Raw genomic sequence first — 22,953 nt, 5'->3', positions numbered from 1 at the left:
ATATGTATTTTGTTTGTTTCAGTTGCAAACAGATGCCGTCATGGTCACAGCTAGCAAAAACGTCTTCTCAGCAGCTCCTTCTCTTTTAGTGTCAATATAAATTCAGTTTTCTTGGTCACATTGCCTGTGGCCTTATAAACAATTGTCTGTGCAATGCTATGATTTATATGCCATTTCACTTGCTTTTCTTTTAGTAAATGGAAGATTATTTATTCTTTCCTTTCCATTGTTGCATGTTAGATATCTTAACCCCTTCAATGATCAGACTGTTTGAGATGTGGCTTTTTGAGAAAATGGGTGTTTTCTGTGCTCTCTTAGGTGACGTTTAGCCCGATTTGCTGCTGTAAGAGATTGTAACAGGTACTTTTCTCAGCTCCTTGAGTGTCCTTATCTACTATCTCCATAATGTAATTTCTTGTCCAGTGAAAGAGATTGCTCAGTCATTTGTCATTCTGATGTCAAAAGTCATCTAGTAAATTCCAGATAAGGTTATTCAAGTTAGGCCAAACTTTCCATTTTCATGATAGACCTGCTCCAGAGGATTTTCTGGACTTCAGCTGGATATATATGTGGATAGGTAGATATAAATAAATATACACATATGTACATATGTATATATTGCAAGTGTGTCCATATATGTATACACACATACATATACACACATATATACATATATATGCACACATACATGAGAGAGAGTTACAGAATACATGAATTTCTGAGCTGAAAGGAACCACAGAGACAATTCATTCCCAATTAATCCCAAGCAAACTTTCAAATGACCACCTGGACATTACTTTGCAGACTCCAGTGCATATGAAAACACTGTCCCACATAAAAGCCCACTTGAATTTGGGGTTCCACCCCTGTCATCAAGCTTCAATTTGCCTCTTTGCTGTTTCCTCTCACTGGGCCTATGTCTAGTCTCTGTGGCCAAGCAGAGACGAATGTCTCCCTCATGTGAAGGTCCTCCTCTTCTCTGGACTCTGAGACCTTCACTGCCTGGTTTTCTATTGACACAACCCTACCAAGAGAATGCAAACTATTTGTAGACAGGAGTTTTTGAGTATCTCCCCCCTTCCCACTTTATATCCTCAGAGCCTTACATCCTGTTAGACAAAGAATCACCAGCACTCCTTAAAGTTTTTTTTTTCCCCACATGAATTGAGTGTGAAATCCTTTGACTCTATGACCTACACTCTATAGACTTTTATGGTTCCTTTCCAGTTTGATTGTAAATGCATTGTGCTACATGGACCTTGTTACATAGTACCTCTACAGTACAAAGTAATGGGTATTTTAATTGTATTCTTATGATCCAGTTTACCACTAATGCAATTCCTTTCACTATGGTCTTACAGATAAATATTGGTCAGAATATCCTTCAGTGACTTCTAAACACGAACATTGGGAAATTGACCAGTCTCCCAACTCCAGAATTGAGAGAGGATGGGCTTGTCATACAGCTGTATTTCTCTCATTCCTCCATTCCTTCATGGGTCTATTATTTCACCTGGAGGAAAGTGTTCAGGTGAAGGGAAGAGAAGAGCCTTCTTACATTTTTTAAGGCATACCATAGCTTAAACAGGGTGCTCAATGGGGGGAACTCCCTATTGGGGGGGGAAGGAACTCTTTCCCTGACTAACTTCACCCGTGTACATTAACAATTACCTTAAAAATTCTTATCCTGAAGAGTTGTCTAGAACACTGGTGTCAAACTCAGATGGACACTGGGACCACTAAACTGAACAAAAGTATCCCAGTGGGGCATATATTATCATACTTGTAAAATGTAAAGTTACCTGTTGTGCTACATTTTTATTTATCTTATAAATCTTACCCAATTATATTTTAGTCTGGCTCAGGTCACACTGCAGAGGATGGTTGGACTATATTTGATACCTCTTGGGGAGAGTCATGAAAGGTTGTGACTTGTTGAGGGTCACATAGTACAAATGTGTGTGAGAGAGTATTTGACTCCATGTCTTCCTAACAGGAAGCCAGTTGTCCAGCCCTCATGCCTTGTTGCTGTTCTCTGAAATTTAATATCGGCTTTCACACTTTGAAGCTTTGTTACAAAATTGCAAGATGAAAGTTTCTTTGAACCAATTATTTTCCACCACCCAACACTTGTGTTTCTTTTTTCTCACCATGGTATTACATAATTTAGACTCTAAGCCAAAGGTTATCAAACATTTTTGTGTGTCCTGGACCTCATTGTGAAGCCTTTGGACTCCTCATAATAATGCTTTTAAATTCAAAAAATTAAAACTCAGAATTATTGGTAACAGATTATATTGAACTATATTTATTAAATATAGTTAAGTGATTATGAAATATAGGTATTAAATAGAAATATACTATATTATATTGAACTATATTTATTAAAATCTGAAAAAAAATTAAATGACCCCATGTTTTGAGAGCCTGCTCCAAGGGACATCAAGGTGTAGTAGATGGGATACTAGACATGGAGGCAGGGGTCCCAGTGTAAAAACCCAATTGGTGCTATTAATTTGTGACTCAGGGCAAGTCACTTAACTTTCCTGGCCCATTTCCTCATCTCTAAAATGTGGGCATAGTTCTATATAATCTACAAATCTCTAACTTTTATTGTCCAATATAGAAAAGTAACTCTTTAGGAAAAGGAAAAGGAAAAAGAGAAAGGAAAATCATTATAGGCTGATAAGTGGTATAGGAAGACCAGAGTTCAAATTTGACTTCAGAAACTTTTTAGTTTTGTGACCCTGGACAATTTATGTCTCTATTCTCTGCCTCAATTTCCTCATCTGTAAAATGGTTTTGATAATAGCATCTGCTTCTCAGGGTTCTTTTGAAGATAAAAGGAGATAATAGTCATAAAGAGCTTGGCAGGCCATAAAGTACTAGCTATGATTATTTTTACTCAATAGCCACTTTAAAGTTTCTGATACAGTTTCTGATACAACCTTAAGACCCACCATTCATCAGCAATGGAGGATCTCATAAAAAGATGGGATTTGTTTCTCATATCATTTTCTTTCCTCAAAGTATTACTAAAAATGTGAAAAAATGAAATGTGATTTTAGTTCACTTAAATCCTGTTTTCCTGAATATGATCTGGTATGTCATCCAACTTTAATAGGTTTAAGGATTCATTGAAATAGCCTTACCTTGAGAACCTTTCTCTTATGCTAATGCATCTGATTTTAACTCCCTCTGGGAGATACACATAGGTTTGTGGTTTGCCAATGTTACTAAGTATTATCAGAAGTAATTTTTCTGTGCCTTAAATTGGAGAATTACTGCCATTACAGACTTTCTATTCTCAATAAATGTTCCACTATAAATCCTGAGTGTTTGAAAATAAAATGTTCCATTTTTATTAATTTGGTTTAGGTTGGCTAAAAACACCCCTTGTTGTAAGGGTTTTGTACTAAGCTTTGACTGGCATCTTTAGCATTTAAAAAGAGAAACAATGAAACAAACAAATGTAATGAATATATGCTACTAGATAGTATATTCTCTGTCTCTTTATTTTTAGGAAATTACACAGAATTCTTCCCTATAATTTTTACTTCCCATCTCAGGTTACTGCCACCAAGTTAAAAAAAAAAACACCAAAATTTTTGTGGCATTTACACACACACACACACACACACACACTATCAAAAGAAATGGAAAAGTTTGAAGAAAGGATTTGTTTGAAAATGTAAGTGGATTTGTTTTGGCCAAGTTGAGTATAAAGTACCCACAGACCATCCAGGTGGAGATGTCCAACAGACAGTTGAATGTATTCAAGCATTACCTCTAAATATATCTTTGGGAACAATTAATTTGAAAAAAAATCATAATGATCTTATGTATCAAAGCAATTTTTCTTTACCAAGGACAATTAATTAAAAGTAGATATTTTTTTTGTTTAATTTCAATCTTACCAATTAGAAGAATTCAGTTGGTCACACTGTCATAAACAGTATAAATAAATAAATAGGCAGACTCAGTATTACTTTACTAATGTAAGCTGCCTTCATTCACACTTTCTAACATGTAGTTAAGGTCTAATTAATTTAACTGGTAGTGACCTCCCTTCTCAGGAGGAAGGGGTTATGTACATTGAAAAAAAAAATGCTTGTTCAGTTTAGCCCGAACTGCAATGATTGGCCTATTTGTTGGAATAGACAATTCCAAGGTCTTTGTCCTTCTTCCACAATGTGACAGAGTGCACTCTTTGCTAAGCATAGCTTTCAGCTGAAAAAAAGAAAAAAATTGCTAAGCCATGAATTTATTTTATTTCAAAGCTGTTGGAGTAAGTAAGAATAGTAACTTTGAGATCGTAGACAATATATTTAACCTCTCAGAGCCTCAATTTCATCATCTGTAAAAAGGTGAAAAATATTTCTGTTACAAGAGATTATTGGAAGAAAAATTCCTTGTAAACCTTACATGTAAACCCACATTTAAGTTTATTATAGTTGGTATTGCTATCACCTGTTAGAGTTTACAAACACCTTACAAATATTATCTCATTTTATCTTCATTTTATCTCTTATTCCTCGTGGGGAGATACTATTATAATCCTCATTTTATAGGTGGGGAAAGAGGCACACAGAAGCTAAGTTAATTTTCTAGGGTCACATCTAATATTTGTCTGAAGCTAAATTTGAATTCAAATCTTCTTGTTTCCAGGTCCAGTCCCTAATCCATTGCACTATTTAGCTGTCTTATGAATGCAGAGCTGTTACATAATGTTTTGAGAGTAGGACTAGGGTCAGGAAAAATTGAATTCTCATCCTGTTCTTACATACACTACCTGTGCGACCCTGAGAATTTGCTTGAAAAGAGGGAGTTATTCAAAGGGCATCTGTGTCTATCTGTCTCTGTCTCTCTTCTCTTGTGTCTGTGTCTGTCTTTGTCTCCCTATCAACATAATCACAAATTTCAGGTCTGGTGAAAAGGGAGGAAATAATTTTTACTTGTATGATTCAAAGTTCATTTACCTTGACTGTGGACAGTTATAGACCTATGGAGGTTCAAAGTCTTTACAGCTCCCTTCCCACCACTTTCCTGAGAAGGGGCAAGGTACTGGGAGGGCATCTGCAATGACTTCTATGCCCATCCTAACCACTCCAGGCAAGAGGCACTGGTAAATAAAAAAGGGTGCTACAGCTCCTGTCACCTGCTGCATCATGGGAGCAGCTTTGTTGTAGGGGCTCTGGCCAACAGTGTGCCACACTGTATTGTCTGCCATCTCCTGAGTTCTGAGTATGACAGAGGCCACACTCTTGGCACACTGAGCCGGAGAACTACAACCAGCCCTACCCTGGCATTTACCTGTGTGATGTCCTTGTGCTACCAATCTTTAAGCAAGAAAAACCTCAGCTGTCCCCTGAGATGCATGTAGCCAAAATGTGCCCATTCCCATATGCTCTCTGTGTAACCACATCTCCAGTTGTGAAACTTGATGAAGAGACTCTGACCCACATCACCCAAGGGCAGTCTTATGAAAGCAGACTTCTGGAAAATGGGAAACTGGGAAATTTTCAGGATCTCAATCCAAAATACTTGAGGAGGATCATCCACGTGCTTTTCCATGACCCACAGCTGTAGCACATGGAACATCAGCAGCTGGGGGGCTGGAGGAGGAGCCGTCCTGGTGATCAAAAGCAGGATATTGACCTCCTTCTCTCTGTTGGCTTCTTGGACCCCAGGGCCAGCCCAACACAATTAAATGCAGTTGAATTTATGTGAGATCCTTCAAAAAAGAGCTTCAGCATTCATTCAGGTACATTGCATCAGCAGAGAATTTACACCCAGGAAGCAAGGGAGAGAAAAAAGGAGTTCATTTTTGAGTGCAAATTGATACTTTTAAATAGAATGAGAATGGGAATTCCATACACATATATCTGAATTTAGCCAGTTGCCAGATCAAAGTGTTGAAGTAAAAGGGAACAGAATGGAAACAGAAAACAAATCAGCAGAAAATTGAGAAGAGAAGCTCACGGGAGAAGAAATACCAGTCATCTTATGAAACTCCAATCCTCCCAGAATGTTCCCCATGGCCAGATACTCCTTACCAAGTAAACAAGGTCCCATCACTGAATTACAACAGCTCTTCAACTAATTCAATCCTGGGAAATGACACAGTTCTCCAACTCACCAAGTGTAGCCTCTGCATGTCAGCAGTGATCACCTCCTTCCTTTCGTTTCCATTCAAGAGGCCCAGCAGTGGCTTTATCAAAATAGTGACTTCTATAGATTCTTCTAAAGTTTCTCTGGTGCTGACTTACTGAAAATGTCCAAAACAGATTATGTTCAAATCTGTGCCCTGGGTGATAATATCTAGCTCTTCAATGCCATCAAAGACAGAAATGTAACACAAAGCTGACCATCTGTATATGCCAGAAATTGGAGCCAAATAGATCTCATCTTCAACAGAAGAGAGAAGTGGCAACAGTAATTTGTGTGAGTACCATGCTATCTTTTTGGAAGAGCTGAACACTTTGGAGCTAAGTGAGAAGATTGAAAACTTCTACAGCATCTCCCCTCAGCATAATAAGAGATTCTATAGGCAGGGACCAACAGGGATCCATGTGGTATTAAGCAATAAAATGCTGCAAAATTCCCAAGGTGAATCTTGTTTTGTTATAAGCACATTAAAAGCTGAAAGCAATGCTGGCTACCATGTCATCTTGAAATTCAGATTATAAATGTCAGGATCCTTAGTCACATTCGACTCCAAGGCACCCCTTTCTTTCCCCCTTCTTCCCTCAATATAGACATCAACCCAGTTGCAAAATACAGAGACATGTTTGGGGAAAAAAAAGCAAAAGTTCAAAGGGGACCACCACAACACAAGAAAACAATGATGATGATGATGACAAATTGGCAGCGACTGAAGAAAGGACACTGTCCAAAAAATAGGCTTCTATCCACTCCCTTACTTCTCTGTCCTTAAGCCTTCTTAAGCTCTCCAATTTTCTCATCCTTGTTCACTGTTCTTGTCATTTTAGAAAATAAATAAATAAAAACAACAGTCATTTGTTTTCCTCTGTACTCTCTCCTGGGGAGAATCCTGGGTTTGAATTTTGTTCACCTTTGGATTCTTTGGCTTCCCTTTCTCACAGTCCTTTCACATTAGTGCCTTCTCATTGGCTAAGCAGATCTGTCTGTGGGTAGAATGACTAAATTGGTGGATACTGGTGACTTGCCCTTCTAAGCACTTCTCAAGGCTCCTGGAAATACTTTCCCTTTTCACTTTTTTGGGGGGGAAATGCCCCAAATGTCTTTCCCTCTGAGATTTATTGATGTTATTGATATGGGTTCATTTTGTGTTGCTACACTATCTCTATTTCCTGTCCCTCATTCCTTTTCTCTCTGTGTTGGAAAATAATTTTGTGCATTTGTAAAGTATGGTGCAACCTGTCCCAGGGCAGGCATTGTTGCATCTTCACTACAATATTTGTGAATGCCCCATTTTATGTATATTACCTACTATGTCAATAAATTCTTCTTCTAAAAACTCCAGGAGTCCAAGGGGTAAGAGTGGACCATTTTCTAAGGATCCCACAGCTACAGAAAGTTCATATTGACTTTCACAAATGATAATTGAGACAGAACCCATAAAATGACACAGAGAAGCTAACCTCCCGCTGAGCACAGCCCAGCAGGCCAGCAGTAAGCAGCCAGTGTGGCACTCTAGGAGCCGGGAGCTAAGTCAAACCCTCCCCCCTCCCCCCATGAACCCAAGGTTTTAGCCCCAGGGCAGGTCTGACTAGCCACCAGCTAGAGGGACTTCAGATCACCAGCAGCTGTAGCTATTTCCAGAATTATCAACACATAGATGCTAAGGAAAAAGTGAGAGGACAGTGTAGTGTGGACTTTGGGATCCAGTAGTTGAGAGTGTGGTATGGCCTTTATCCCCTGGAGGAAAAAGCAGCTGCGGAATCACAACTGTGCAGCCCCTGCCACGTGACAGCTTCAGCTCCTGGCCTTTAAATTGTAGCTGGACAAAGCAACCAGTCTGAGGGTAATCACTCTTGCTTTAACCTGCTTTGATCTGCATTGCAGTCTAGGGTGGAGGTCCTTGGGTGTGTGACCAGCTTGGCAGAGCATGTGGAGGCTTCAGAGAGGGCAGCAACTAATACCTTTGGGGAATTTGGGATAAAGGTCCCCTGTCTGATAACAGAGTCCTACTGTGGCAAAAATCCTAAAAGTCAAATAATTGAGTTGCAACATGAGCAGGCAAAGGAAGCAAACCAAGAAGAGCAACCCAACTTTACTGTCCAATTTTTGGGACAAAAAAGATAAAGCATGGAACAGTAGGAAGACAGTGAAGTCAGAACTCCTGACCAAAAGCTTCCAAGAAAAATATAAGCTGGTTACAGGCCATGGAGGAGCTTAAAAAGGATTTTGGAAATCTAATAAGAGAAGTGGAGGAAAAATTTGGAAAAAAATTAGAACAATGCAAGAAAATTATGAAATGAGAGTCAACAACCTGACTGACGAAAATAACACCTTAAAAATAGACTAATTCAGATGACAAAAGATGCTCAAAAAGGCAATGAGGAGTAGAATGCCTTAAAAAGCCAAATTTGCCAGATGGAAAAAGAAGCTCAAAAGCTCACTGAAGAGAATAATTATCTAATCCCTTCAGGATTAGACTGGAGCAAATGGAAGCTAGAGAAATCAAGATACTATTAAACAGATCCAAACAAATGAAAAATAAAAATAGAAGGCAATGTGAAATATCTCATTGGGAAAACCATTGACCTGGAAAATAGATCCAGGAGAGATATTTTAAAAAATTATTGGACTACCTGACAGCCATGATCAAAAAAAGAACCTAGAAATCATCCTTCAAAAAATTCTCAAGGAAAATTGCCCTGGTGTTTTAGAACCAGTGGGTAAAATAGAAATTGAAAGAATCTACCAATTGCCTCCTGAAAAAATATCCCCAAAAGAAAACTCCTAGGAATATTGTAACCAGGTTCTGGAGTTCCCACAACAAGGAGAAAATATTATAAACAGCTAGGAAGAAACAATTTCAGTATTGTGGGAACACAATCAGGATAACACAGAATCTGGAAGCTTCTACACTGAGGGATAAAAGGGTCTGGAATATGGTATTCCAGAGGTCAAAGGAGCTGGGATTAAAACCAAGAATAACCTACCCAGCAAAACTGAGTATCATGTTTCAGGGGAAAATATGGTCATTCAGTGGAATAGAGAACTTTCAAGAATTTTTGATGAAAAAACATAGTTGAATAGAAAATTTGTCATTCAGATACAATGAGCAAGAGAAGCATGAGAAGATAAACAGTGAAAAGAAATCATTAGGAACTCATCAAAGTTGAAATATTTATATCCCTAAATAGAAAAACTATTATTGCAATTAATGAAACATTTCTCAGTATAAGAATAGTTGAAGGGAATGGAAATGTATGTGTGTGTGTGTGTGTGTGTGTGTGTATATATATATATATATATATATATATATATACACACATATATATTTATATATGTATAGGAGGGTATATAGGCATATGAATACATATGTGAATGTGTGTATATATGTGTACAGGTATACATAGGTAGAGGGCACAGTGACAATTTAATAGGAAGGGATGATACTTAAAAGGTAAAATTAACAGGTGAGATAAGAATATAATGAGAGGAGATGGGGAGAGACAGAATGGGACAAACTATCTTACATAGAAGAGGCAATGGAAAATGGTTACAATGGAGTAGAAGAACGGGAAGGCAAAAGGGGATGATTCAACCTTATTCTCATTGAATTTGGCTTAGAGAGGGAATAACATATACAATAAATAGGGTATCTCATCCTACAGGACAGTAGAGGTCAAGGGGATGAAAGGGGAATGATGGAAAGGAGGTCAGGCTGGGGTGGGTAGGGAAGTTGGAAGCACCAACTTTTGAAAAGGGACAAAATCAAAGTAGAGAATAGAACAAGTGGAAGGTGGGATAGGAGGGAGGGAAATATAGTGAGTCTTTTACCATATCCACTATGGAAATGTTTTGCATAGCTACACATGTACAACCTATCCTGAATTGTTTATCTTCCCAGTAAGGGTGGGTGACAAGGGAGGAAGGGAATGAATCTGGAATTCAAAGTTTTAAAATCAAATGTTTATATATGTATAGCAATCAGGGTTAAGTAACTTACTCAAGGCTACATGGCCAGTTATTTCTGGGTGTGGTGCTAAGTATCAGAGCCCGGATTTGATCCCAGGTCATCCTGACTCTGGGGCTGGTGCTCTTACTCACCAAGCCACATGGCCACCCTGGGTCCCTTCTAATCCTTAGAATATCAGTGAAGAGTGGGCAGCTAGTTGATGCAGTGGGGGCAGCTAGGTGGTACAGTAAATAGAGCACCAGAACTGGATTCAGGAGGACCTGAGTTCAAATTTGACTTCAGACACTTAACACAAAAAACTAGTTGTGTGACCTTGGGCAAGTCAGTTAAGCCCAATTGCCCGCCAAACACCAAACAAAAAAATATATCGGTGAAGTATAGTTGGGGAAAAAGTTCACCTCATGAAAGTTCTAGCTCTTAGATCTTCAGTGGCTGGCAATTTAAATTTGATTTTGGCAGAGTGTTAATTTATTAAAGACCCCTAGGATCCAGTGAACCAAATTTTCTTGAGGTCTTAAAATATCTGAGGTTGTAAAGAGAACAAGTACCCTTGGGGTGAATATGTTGTGTTGGTGGTCTAGAAAAAAGTCCTTTTACAGCTTAATGGATCGTCTTTGAGATTTGTTTAAGGAAGTAAAATCACTGTCTTGAGTGATGGAACTGCTGACTCTTCAGTTTGACTTATTCCCACTTGGTACACAAGAAGATCATCACTGCATTCATTCTTAATGTCTTACCAGGTATATAGGAACTGCCAGAATTTTGAATTTAGCAGAGGAATTTTGATAATTCAGGTCATTACCCCAATATGATCAAACTTTAGGATAGGAGTTGAGTAGAAGAATTTTTCTTCCATAAATTAATTTGATTAATAACATAATTAAAAGAATCACAATGGAAAAACCCAGTACCTAAATTTCAATCATACATATTATAAACTATGGCAGCATTTGCCAAGCCATCTCCTACTCAACCTAAACAATGTACAAAGTACCATGGGATAATATTTCTGTACTTCCTACAAAGAAATTTTCACCATAAAACAATTCTAAAAATAAAGTCCATATCTAACAAATACACACACACACTCACACACATGATTAATAAACAATGTTGAACATCCTTTCATTTACCCTGTGAAGCAATAAACCAGAATTGTAATTTAGATAATTATTACTCTCTATCCAAGCAATTCAATATTGAATAACCACAGGGAGAAAGATACTGATTCAAACATATTCTTATTCTCTTCCCAATTCTGTCTGGACCCTATCTCATTTATCTGAAGCTTCTGTTATTACTTGTGTATCCTTCCACGTCACACATTTTTCTGTCCTGCCTCATTCCAAAGGTCAGTGTATTACATGGATTTATACCCAACTCCACCCCCAATTTAATCCTGTTAAATAAGCCAATCCCCCTGAACAAATTGACACCAAATACACTGGTCTGTCCACATGTTCAAACATGAAAATTTCTCTCTTAAACCTACGCTTGGGGGTCATCAATTTTTTTTAAAGCAATTGGGTTTAAGTAACTTGCTCAAAGTTTCACAGCCATTTATTTCCAGGTGTGGTGAAAAGTATCTGAGCCCAGGTTCGATCCCCAGGTCATCCCAACACTGGGGGCTGGTGTTCTTACTTGCTGAACCACCTGGCTGGCCCTAAGCAATTGGGGCTAAGTAACTTGCTCAAGGTTACATGGCCAGGTGTTTCTGGGTGGGTGCTAAGTGTCTGAGCCCAGATTCAATCCCCAGGTCATCCTGACACTGGGGCCAGTGCTCTTACTCGCTATGCTACCTAACCACCCCTGGGGTCATCAAACCTTAATATAGCCATTGCACTAGAATAAACACCTTAAAATAACACTGCTGCATTTTACACAAGCAAAATTCACCTTAATGAGGAATTGATCACTTATATGCCTAAAGGAGCTACCAAATATTCTTGAAAAATAGTATTAATAAAATCTATACTATGTCCTGATTAATCTCATGACTTTAGCAAAATTTTCCAGAGTTGGTAACTGAAACCTCAAATATTATTAGGAAGATGTGCTTCCTACCCTGGGAACATTGAATTTAACATTCCACATTTTAAATTTTTATTTCTTTTGAAATTAAATGAGCCTGCATAATTATTTTTATTCTTAATTTTCAAATGATGGGAAAATTTTAATCTTTTTTTAATGGTACAAAAGTTCCTCTGAAACACTAGTCATGCTTTCTTTCTTATTTTTTTTTATTCTAAGTTTATGATAGGAAAATTAATTTTGATTTCATCAGCTTAAGGCACTTCCAGTGGGAGAACTCCATCTACTCATGTCCTTCTTAATACATATATCATTCAGGAAAAAGTCTTATAGCTCATATGAGTTATGTCTTTCTCATAGTTCCATAGCTACTAAGTGCCATGGGTGGGTTTGAAATCAGGACTTCAAACATTCCATCTACAAGGCAATTTTACAGACAACTAGTCCAATTTCTGATGCTGTCCAGCTAGATGGAATTGGATGGGGCTAATTTCATTGTCTAGCACTTGGGTTCAAAATTTAATTTGTACGGAGAAGGATGATGACTGTATGACCTGAATGCTGCAGATATAACAGAGACATAGAGCTGTTAGTTGTCCATGATGTCAATCTGATACAATAATGTAATAAAGGGTGCTGGAAAAAATAATAATGTGACAATAGGTTGAATAAATGAAATGATATGAATGAAATTACAAAAGTATTTTCAAGTTAGCAACGATTTTTTCATACATCATCTTAATGCCTCACAGCAACCATTGGATGTAGGTTATAAAGATGATGATAATTATGATTCTCTAGTATTTTAAAATTTGTAAAATGATTTGTAAATATCTCATTCTGTCCTTACAATAACTCTAGGAGGAAGGTGCTATTTTTATCTCTGCTTGCATGTGAAGAAACTGACTTGCCCAGGGTCACATAGCTAATAAGTGTCTCAGGCAAGATTTGAATTCAGGTCTCTCTGACTCCAAGTACAGAAGCCTACCTTTATGACTCCTATCTGCATGAATTACAAGGATCATAGGAATTACCACCACTGCTCTTTATATATGAGGAAATTGAAGGTCAGAAAGATAAAATGATTTGTCCTGAATCACTTAGTTTCTTGGTGGCTGAAATGGGATTTAAAACCAGGTCACTGTTTTATGGCTCAACCCACTTTCCACTGTACCAGACTGACTTTGTGACTGCATGGTTGAAGAAGGAAATCTTTCAAAGTCTTTCAGAGATCTGGGATTTCCAGGTATTGGGAAGTGTTTTTTTTTTCTTACCAAAATATTTCTTCAAGAGTGTGTGTGTGTGTGTGTACAGAACTCAAAGGTGAAACAGAGGTCTCAGTTCTAGGACATACAAGGTCTCAAAGACCTATTTACTCTGCCATTTGATACAAAGATAGATTTCTTCTGACATCAGAGAGCAGATAAGAAAATCATCAATCCTCACTGTATTATAGTTCTACCAATCAAATATCAATTCATCTTCAAAATTTATTTTTTTAAATCAAAGATTATTGGTAATTGTAGAAGTCTGGAAGGATTAGAACAGAATAAATTGCCTGATATTCTAACGTCAAGGAATAATTTTTGGCAGACTAGAGGACGCCTGTATGCAGAGGTCACTTGATGTTCCTGTTAACTTTTTTTTTTTAATGGGGACTGAAAACAATTCCTATAGGGAAAAAGAGAGGTATTTTCCTGAAAGGGGAAATATAATTTTTTAAGCAACATATAGCCAAGTTTGGAGCCTTTGAAATATTGGACAGTGAACTTGACATTGAGGGTACATTACTGAAGAGATTATGAATATTTAGCAATACAAGCAGTAAACAAAAAAAAAAGAAGGGTTTCATCTAGAACAGGTTTGCCAATGTCATCTCATTTTCATTTGTGACAGTATTAGAAGAGGGGTCACTCAGAGAGATGACATAGATATCATTTATCTAGATTTCTATTTTGGAGAGATTCCTATATGCTTCTTGAGGATAAGACTCAAATGTGTTGACGGGACAATAAATAGTACTGTGAATCCGAAAGTAAACTCTGATTTGTATACCTATGGATTGACAGGCATACCATGGACAGAGCACTAGATATATAGACAGAAAACCAGTGCTTGAATTCTGTACCTGTCATTTTCTGTCTTGGACAAGTCATTTAATCTTTCTACCAAGTTTTCTCATCTGTAAAATGAAAGGGTGATATAAGATGACCTCTAAGATCCCCTCAACTTCAACTCAATGGGCAGTGGTCTTGCAAAGCATTGTAGAACTTATTTCATGAGGAAAATTATGATACCTGAAAATAACAGTCAGATGTTTTTCATAGTAATCAAAGAATATTCATAAGAAACACTGGCATAAAAATAGATGATTTCAAGGACCTAATTTAAAAAATCAGTTACTTTTGATGTCACATCAATTGAGAAATAAACAATTAGAGTTTATTTTTGTCCTCACTTGGGAATATGGTCATATGTAGCAATTCAATTATATGCCAAAAAAATGTTATTCTGCAATGGAAATAATAATGGGTTTTGTTTGTTTAGTTAGGTAAAGTATTTTCTCATGTATTGAGTATGGTCAGTAGAGAATGTGACACTGTGACTGGAAAACAATAAAACTGGTCAAGGATCGGTTAAAAGGAAGTTATTTCTAGTATTTGGGAAATCTCTTATTTTTATTTCATCTGTCCCAGAAAATCAAATGTATTCAAACTCAGGTTCATTGATCTTTACATTCTTAAAACAAGATGTTCCCCTTTCTTTAAAAAAGTATGTTAGGGTATTAGAACAAGAAATTATATATAGACTTTCTGTGCCGTGGCTCAAGTGATGACTAGTTTGCTTAATAAAGTCATACTCATCCATTTTCTCTTTCCTTTCTTTTTTTTAATAATCATATTTGACTTCCCAACATATATTTCAAGGATGAATTGAAAATACCTGGTCAAATAATCTCCTATACTATCAACTACCTGGACATAAAAGAAATATTGTCATTCCCACTCTATTATGTATCGTGTCCTAGGCATAGCTTACACACCGTGAATAGATGGACTAGAACAATTTCAGTAGCAGTTTCTCTGAGGTTCCTTTGATTCAACTGCATGCCTCACAGGCCTCAGGATGCGTTACAGAGTCTGTTTAGCCTTACCCAGTATTGAGCTGCTAATGTCATCCAGCTGAGTGTAATCTTTTTTAACATTAAATAGTTTTATTTTCTCACATCCAGAAATGTTGTTTCTGTCTATCATGTATCAATATGACATGATAAACGGAATTACCCTTGGAGTCAGAAAGACCAGGGTTCAATTTCTGCTTCTGACTTATACAATATCAGCTGTTTGAACCTAAGCAATCCCGTTGTACATGGGCAAGTATATGGCACAGTGGTTGTAGCAATAGGCTTGGAATAAGGAACAGATAAGTTCAAATCCCACCTCAGATGTATGTGAGCCTAGGCAAGTAACTTAGCTTCTATTGCTCAATTCCTCATCTGTAAAATGAGAGGGAAATGGCAAACAACTCTAATATGTTTCCAAAGAAAATCCTGTGGGCTTTTGTCCATGGGGTCACACAGAGCAGACATGACTGCACAATTTTTGAGAGAAACTAGGAAATACAACAGATAGAGACCTGGTCCTGAAGTTAGAAAGACCAGAGTTCAAATCTGACCTCAGATACTTGCTTGCTTTGTGACCCTGGGCAATTCACTTAACTTCTGCATGCATAGAACTGGAGAAAGAATATCATAAACCACTCCTCCAACAAAATTTTCCAAGATAGCCCCATGGAAATTTGGGTTCACAGGGTCACAAACAGATATGACTGAACAATAACAATAACAAAGATTCAAAGTACAGTAATTTTATGTTTAGGATGAGTCATCATATTTGATTAAATAATAATTCTGATGACAAATGGATATATTCCAATAATGACTACTTTTGAGATACTATTTATAATCTGAAAATGTTCATGTTACATTCAAATGAAAATAACCCTGATAATTTCTTTTTTTGTTCATTAATAATGAGAAAATGAACTATATGGGAAGGTCAATTAAATCGATATTTATTAAACATTAACTAAGGGGTCAGACATTGAACCAAGTGATGAGAAAAAAGTACAAAAAGAATGTTCTTTCCTGCCCTCAAGGAGCTTGTATTCTAGTGAGGGAAGACAATGCTTAATAATAATAATAGTAATAAAAAATGGTCAAAACGGGATGGGGGAAAACATACAATTGTTACAGAACCCCCAGGGGCATGGGAGAGAAAGTCCAGAGATCAGTACTATGACTTGGAGGGTAATGATTTCGTGACTGTCTTGGGAATTTAAATTAGAGGTTCTCATAGGAATTAACAAATCCTAAGGAGAGGTGTCATGTGTGGAAGGTATTTCCAATATGAGAAATAGTTCAAAAGTGGGAAGAACTTCCAGGATTAAGATGTGTCCATGGTGTAATGGAGAAAATCTTGTGGAGAGTCAGCAGAGCATCCTGGAAAGGAAATAACTGTAAATTTGGAATTTGAATACTTCAGCTACTTTTTAGGTTATCAGATACCTATGTGACCTTGGGCAAGTAATTTAACCTCTCTGCACCTTGATTTCCTATTCTTTTAAATAAGATAGCTAGGCTAGATAAGATCTACAGTCTATTCTAGGAATAACTAAATCTATAAATCATTTAAAAATATTTGATTACTTACTGTGTTTTTTTTTTTACTACATATCATCTATTAATATTCCTAAGAAGAAAATAAACTGAACAGTGTCTGGAGTAGGGCAAGCAGGATGGTAAAAAGTCTTGAGACTCTGACATAGGGAGGTTGAAGGAGCTAGCAATATTTATTCTGGAAAAGAATAAACAAGATAGATCTGAAAGTGGTCAAGTATTAGAGCAGGAAGGATTGGACTCATTCTGTTTGGCCTCAGAGGCTTGAAGTAGGAACAATTAGTAGCAATGTTACAAAAAGAGAGATTTAGGCTCGAGGGCAGGGAAAAAACACACACAACAAAACACACTTCCTAAAAGTTAGAGTCCCTGTGGATTCTGTAAGATTCTTCGAACTTTTTCAGCACTTGCTACTTGTGAGCTATTCTACATAAGATAAAGAGTGATTCCTAGCAGCAGGAATCATTATACTGGTTTAATTAGGTCTTGTATGTTGGTATAATGCCACTCCAGTTCTGTCTTCTACTATGACATGGTCATGCCCTTCAGAAATACCCTTTGAGTTAATGTGCTCATTATTTTTTTTAAGTTCCAAAATGTTGAATTTTCTTTGAAGTTTAAGAGTGATTAAAATAATTTTAGTGATTTTATCAATCAACAGCAGCCTCTTCTATAGACAAACTGAGGGAGAGGGGAGAAAGACATCCTACTTCTTTTCTTTTATGAAAAGTTGAGTGGAAAATTCCCATTCAAATAACCAATATGCCTACAGATAATCAAAGGGATCCAAAATAAGTGAACATGGCATCCTGATATGTAACATTTAATTATTATAGGGGAGTGCATCTGATATATGAAGGTCTGTTTCAATATTGAACTGTCATCAAGGGAAGAGGATACTTTGGAGAGAATTGAATCCAAAAATCACTTCCCCTAGATCAGAAAGGAGTCAGGAGAATATGATGGTAAAACTGTTGTAAGTCAATTAAATGACTGCTACTTATTATTTTTGTATCTGTTATTTTTTTTTTTTAGTTTTAGGCTTAAATACGAAAACTTAAATATACAATGAAAATAAAAGAAACATGTTATAAACTTAAATATTGAAACTTTAATACAACATAACAAAAAAAGCAGGTCGTGCAGAGCAGAACGTGAGAAGATCCAAAATACATACCAATAAATTTCCATTTCAAGAAAGCCGATATAATACAAACCATACATTGTTTTGAGAGCTGCCCATCTTTGCTCCCTTGTAAGTTGTTTTTTGTCCTATGCTGTGTATTTTTTACTTGGTACTCTACCTCCTTCCTCCCGCCCACCACCAGATGGCTACAATTAAGCACATATCTATTTAGATATAGATGTAGATATATACCTATACACAAATAATATATACACATATAGACATATATAGACATATATTTTCCCTAAGATATTCTACTTCTGAGTTTTGTTTTTATGTTTGTGCATATCTCTCATTTCCTACCTCTTCAAATGTTTCTATTTTACTTCTACCCTCTACCTTGACTTCCTTTACTTAACCTCCCCCTCCTCCAAGGATCCCTCCCTTATCCTCCCATTCACATAGATCTAAATACCCTCCTATACCCCTTTTACCTATTTCTTCACCCTTCCCTCTAAATATCCCTCCATTATTCTTCCAAGGATCCTGTACTTATTCTCCCATTCCCATTAATCTGACATCTTTCTATACTCCCCTATAACCTATTACTTTAGCTTCATCTCTAGAAATCTCTCCTTTATCCTCTTAACCCTCCCTATCCCCTTAGTGTTTTATTTCTTTCTGAATTTAGAAGACTTGTGTGCATACACATACATATACATGTGTGTATGTATATCTGTGTGTATATGTATGTATGCATTGTTCCCTCTTGAACCCATTCCCAAAAAAAGTAGAATTCCAGAACTAGCAGCATTCCTCCCCCATCAGATTCATCTGGGTTGGTTCTTCCTTTCACACTTCATTTCTATAATTATTCTTTTCAGCTATTTCTAAATGGTTTTACTTTGTAAAGGCACATAATACTTGAGTCTACCTTAACCCTTCTTATGAACTTCCCAATTATTAATAACAATCTCATATGTATATTTTATATTTTACATACATAAAAAGTGAACAGTTTCCTCTTAATAAGTCCCTTGTAATTACTCTTTGGAACATACCATATATTTCTCTTGACTCTCCTATGTCAAATCTTCTATTGAGTTATTTTTTTAACAATGTTCTGAGAGACTGACAATTCATTAACTAACTAACTAACTAACTAACTATATATATATATATATATATATATATATATATATATTTCCATTCAAGACTAAGCTTTGCTTTGCTGGGTATAATATTTTCAGATGGAATCCCAGTTTTTTGCTCTTTGATATATAGTGCTCCAAGACCTGCTATCATTTAATGTCATTGCTACTAGGTCTTGTGTGATTCTAATTGTGGCACCATCATATTTTATTTTTCTTGTTGCTCATCGTATTTTATCCTTGAGCTGAGGTTTTAGGAATTTGACTATAATATTCCTGTGAGTTTTTCCTCATAGGACCTCTTTTAGGTAATGATCAGTGGATTCTTTCTATTTTACTTCCCTCTTTTGTTCTAATGTGTCAGGACAATGTTCGTTAATTGTGTTTTATATTATTGTATCAAAATTCTTTTTTTTTAATCATAGCTTTCATGTAGTCCCATTCTTCTTATGTTTTCTCTTCTTGATCTGTTCTCCAGAGCAGTTGATTTTCTTATGAGATGTTTCACATTGACTTCTCTTTTTTTTCATTCTTTGTGTTTTATTTCATAATTTCTTGATCTGTTATATTTTTTCTGACTTCTTCTCACCCAATTCTGATTTTCAAGGAGTTGTTTCTTCCTTAAGATCCTGGATCTCCTTTTCTAATTACTTTCATAATTTTCTTGTTTTTCTTGGATTTTTTTGTTTGTTTTTTAGATTTCCCTTAGTCTCTTTCATTTAATTTTAAAACACTTTTTAAAATCCTTCTATGAAATTTTTGAGGACAGGTGACCATTTGATATTACTTTTTGTGGTAGAAGGTTTTCTTTGCTTTAATAGTGTCCTCTGAGAATGATCTGCTGTCTTCTCTATTCCCATAATAACTCTCTATGGTTAGATTCTTTCTCCTTTGCCTGTTTTTTTTTTTAATTTGTAGCAGCTTAGTTTTTATAATTCACCTCTAATCCTGGGATGGGGATGTTACTTAGATATAAGAACTTCCCCACCAATTAATGGGCCTCAGGTGGAGACTATAAAGGAAGCTTTCTTAGGGGAGGTTTGCTTATAGGAAGGCTTTCACACCTTTTACTAATTTCTAGTTAGGCACTGAGTCAGGAGGGTTGTGATCCTTTCTGGCTCTGAGAACTGGATATATACTCTGAGTTGGTATTTTGCTTTTTGTATTCACTCATGAGAAGGACCTTGTCATTCCCTGGTTGAGATTCTCAGTGGCTTTATGTTCAGAGTTCCCTTACTGCTCATATGTAAAGACTTCCTTGATCCAGGTATGTAGGTAAAGTGTATAGCAATATTGGTTTTGGTGTAATGAGAAATTGTGAGTGGAGACCATTAATCATTTTAAATGTAATTTATTGTTGAGCATAATTAACCTGGGAACTTCCAGGGGTCATATACCCAAATCAGGCAGCCCTGAGCATATACATCTTGGGGTTTATATAGACAAAAGCCACAACATAAATGTCACCAAGGGGAGCAAGCAGGGAAAATACAGAAGCCAAAGGATAGTGTTGCTTAACAATTGTTGTCTAGGGATCAGTTTGTTACACAACTAGAAAGTTCCCAAATCTATTTCAAGAACTGGACAGAAGGGGGAGGCATGATTATGAGCTTCAGGTAGCAGGCTTGGGCAGGTTTACTTGGCATGTTTGCTTCCTGGCCAGGCTTTGTTGGGTTTCGGGCAGGTTTCCTAGGCATCTCTCCCATAATGGGGAGAGAGGGAGATGTTCACAAAATGGGGAGGGGGTTACTACAATCCCCACTTCTTTTTGTCCAGAGTCAAACCTTCAACTCACAGTCGAACCCTTGACTCCCAATTGGTGTCTGGTAGCAGGGTGACAGAGACGTTGTCATAGTGGGCAGAAAGCGATTTCATGCAGGGGCTGATACCTATGTTCCCTTACAAAGGGAAGCTTGAAAAACAAAGTCCTATAGTGGGGACCAGGCCAAGAAGCAGTAAAACTGGATGCTTGGGAGACTTCCTTGGGAAGGGCTAGACCAACCTAATGGTGGGCAGAAGGGTGCTGGGCATTCATGCAAAGCCAACAGTTAGGGCCAAGGTCGGGCTCAGAAGTGTTTTTACCTTGAGGTTCCCTCCAGTTATTCCCTTAGGCCATTGATGCAGAGTGGAAAGTGACAATAGAAATGTACCAGTGGAGAAACCAGGGCAGAGGATGGACTCATCCAGGATCCCTCTTCTGCCTGGAATGTCCAGAGTATTTTATCCCCCTTTCTAATAATCCAGGTGTTTTTACCCTTAGGAACATAGGGGTTTGACATGGAGAAAGGGCACAATAACATTATGGGGAAACATGGGAAAATCTTCCCTTGAGAAAATCTGGTCCTGGGTCCACCTTCCATTCATCAGGGGCAGCTAATTTCACATGAGAGTGGTGGAGCCAGGCAGGGACAGAGTTCCCTTTCACTGACAGGATCTGATGTAGGTGCAGGAAAGGCATCTCCAGTCAATTTCAGAACCCTCCCTTTTGTTTCTTGCAATCCCTGTAGGAACTTAATTAAGGAAAAATTAGTAGCTTCAGCTCATAAATCTTCTTTAATTACTGGGAGGATGAGTGGAGGCCATCCATCCATAATTTCAAAGGGAGAAAACCTAATTTGGTTGGGGGTGTACTTGATTCTGAGTAGGGCCAGGAGAAGAAGAGTGACTCAAGTTTACTAATTTGTCGAGGAACTCCTTCAAGGTACAGTTGATCCCCTCCACTTGGCCTGAGCTCTGCAGTCAGTAGGCACAAAAGCTGGCCCATTATCAGAGCCCAAACCAATTGGAAGGCCAAACTGAGGAAAGAGTTTGTTCTGAATTTTCTTAACTATCACTAGCACTTTGTGACAGTACTTAACAGAATATTGGGGAACGAAGTACCTGTCTCATGAGTAAGCTAATTTTTCTGGCTCCCAAATGAGTGATTTGATGGAGATACTTTACCCACTCCCTCCCCACTTCTTTTTGTTTGTTCGTTTAGCAAAGGAATCATCTGAGTGTGAATGGGTGGGTGGAAGGAGGTGCTGGGAAAAGGGCCAGATAGGGGAAGGAGGTTTGAATATTTGGGGCTGGGGGCAGTTTCCATTAGCATTTCATTATTCACCCCTCAAGGAGCTGGGACCCAAAATCATTTGGGACAAGGGATGAAGGTCTCAACTTCCATATCTTCTTCAAGTTGAAAAGGGAAGCAGAGCTGTCCCAGTTTCAGTGGGTCCCAAGGAGGAAGTTGACTGAATATTCAAGGCATGATAGGTACCCACTGTTTGCTGCCAAATGTAGGTGAATTGGCCTGTAATCTGACAGACACAAATGTAACAGACAAGTTCAACATGCAGGGTAAAAGATATAAAGAGAAAGACAGATATATCTAGTCACAAGCAGTTGACTAGCCCAAATGCATTTTTTACTAAACTATTTAGGCTGTAGGAAGGAATATAATTTTGGGCTGAGTAGCTCATATCTAACACATGCTTGAGTTGCTCAGATATATCCCAGTATTAGTATATGGGATAATGATTAACTTGTGTTTTTATCTTTGTTTCATAAACTTTCTTTTCCTTTGACTAATTATTCCCATGTCATTCAGAAAAAAAAAATATTCTATTCCAAGGATTTAACCTTTTACTTGACTGTGCAGGTAGACAGATGACAAACCCATTATTAATTTACCCAGTTGTTTGGGATATGGAATGACGACACATTCAGAATGATAACAGCAAAATTTCACATACCTGCATTGTACTATTACTATTTTTTACTGACCACTTGGTCTAATTAGAGAAATTTGTCACAAAAGGAAAAAGCAGGAACATGCTGGATATGACAGGATAAA

The 22,953-nt window shown here is 37.2% G+C and overlaps 1 protein-coding gene and 1 pseudogene across 1 annotated transcript in view; both read left to right on the top strand.

The window, feature by feature from the left end:
- LOC138172037 (protocadherin-15-like) overlaps positions 1-22,953 on the top strand; it is a 2,287,527-nt gene that overhangs the window by 1,610,215 nt on the left and 654,359 nt on the right. The window lies entirely within an intron of this gene.
- On the top strand, positions 5,005-6,689 carry LOC138172013 (transcription factor CP2-like protein 1 pseudogene; annotated as a pseudogene).

This window comes from Petaurus breviceps, unplaced genomic scaffold (assembly GCF_028583685.1).
Source record: "Petaurus breviceps papuanus isolate PSGF00001 unplaced genomic scaffold, PetGlider_PUasm1.0 490, whole genome shotgun sequence".
Lineage (NCBI taxonomy): Eukaryota > Metazoa > Chordata > Mammalia > Diprotodontia > Petauridae > Petaurus > Petaurus breviceps.
Note: the sequence above shows the minus strand (reverse complement) of the source record. Positions and strands in the feature narration are given on the sequence as shown.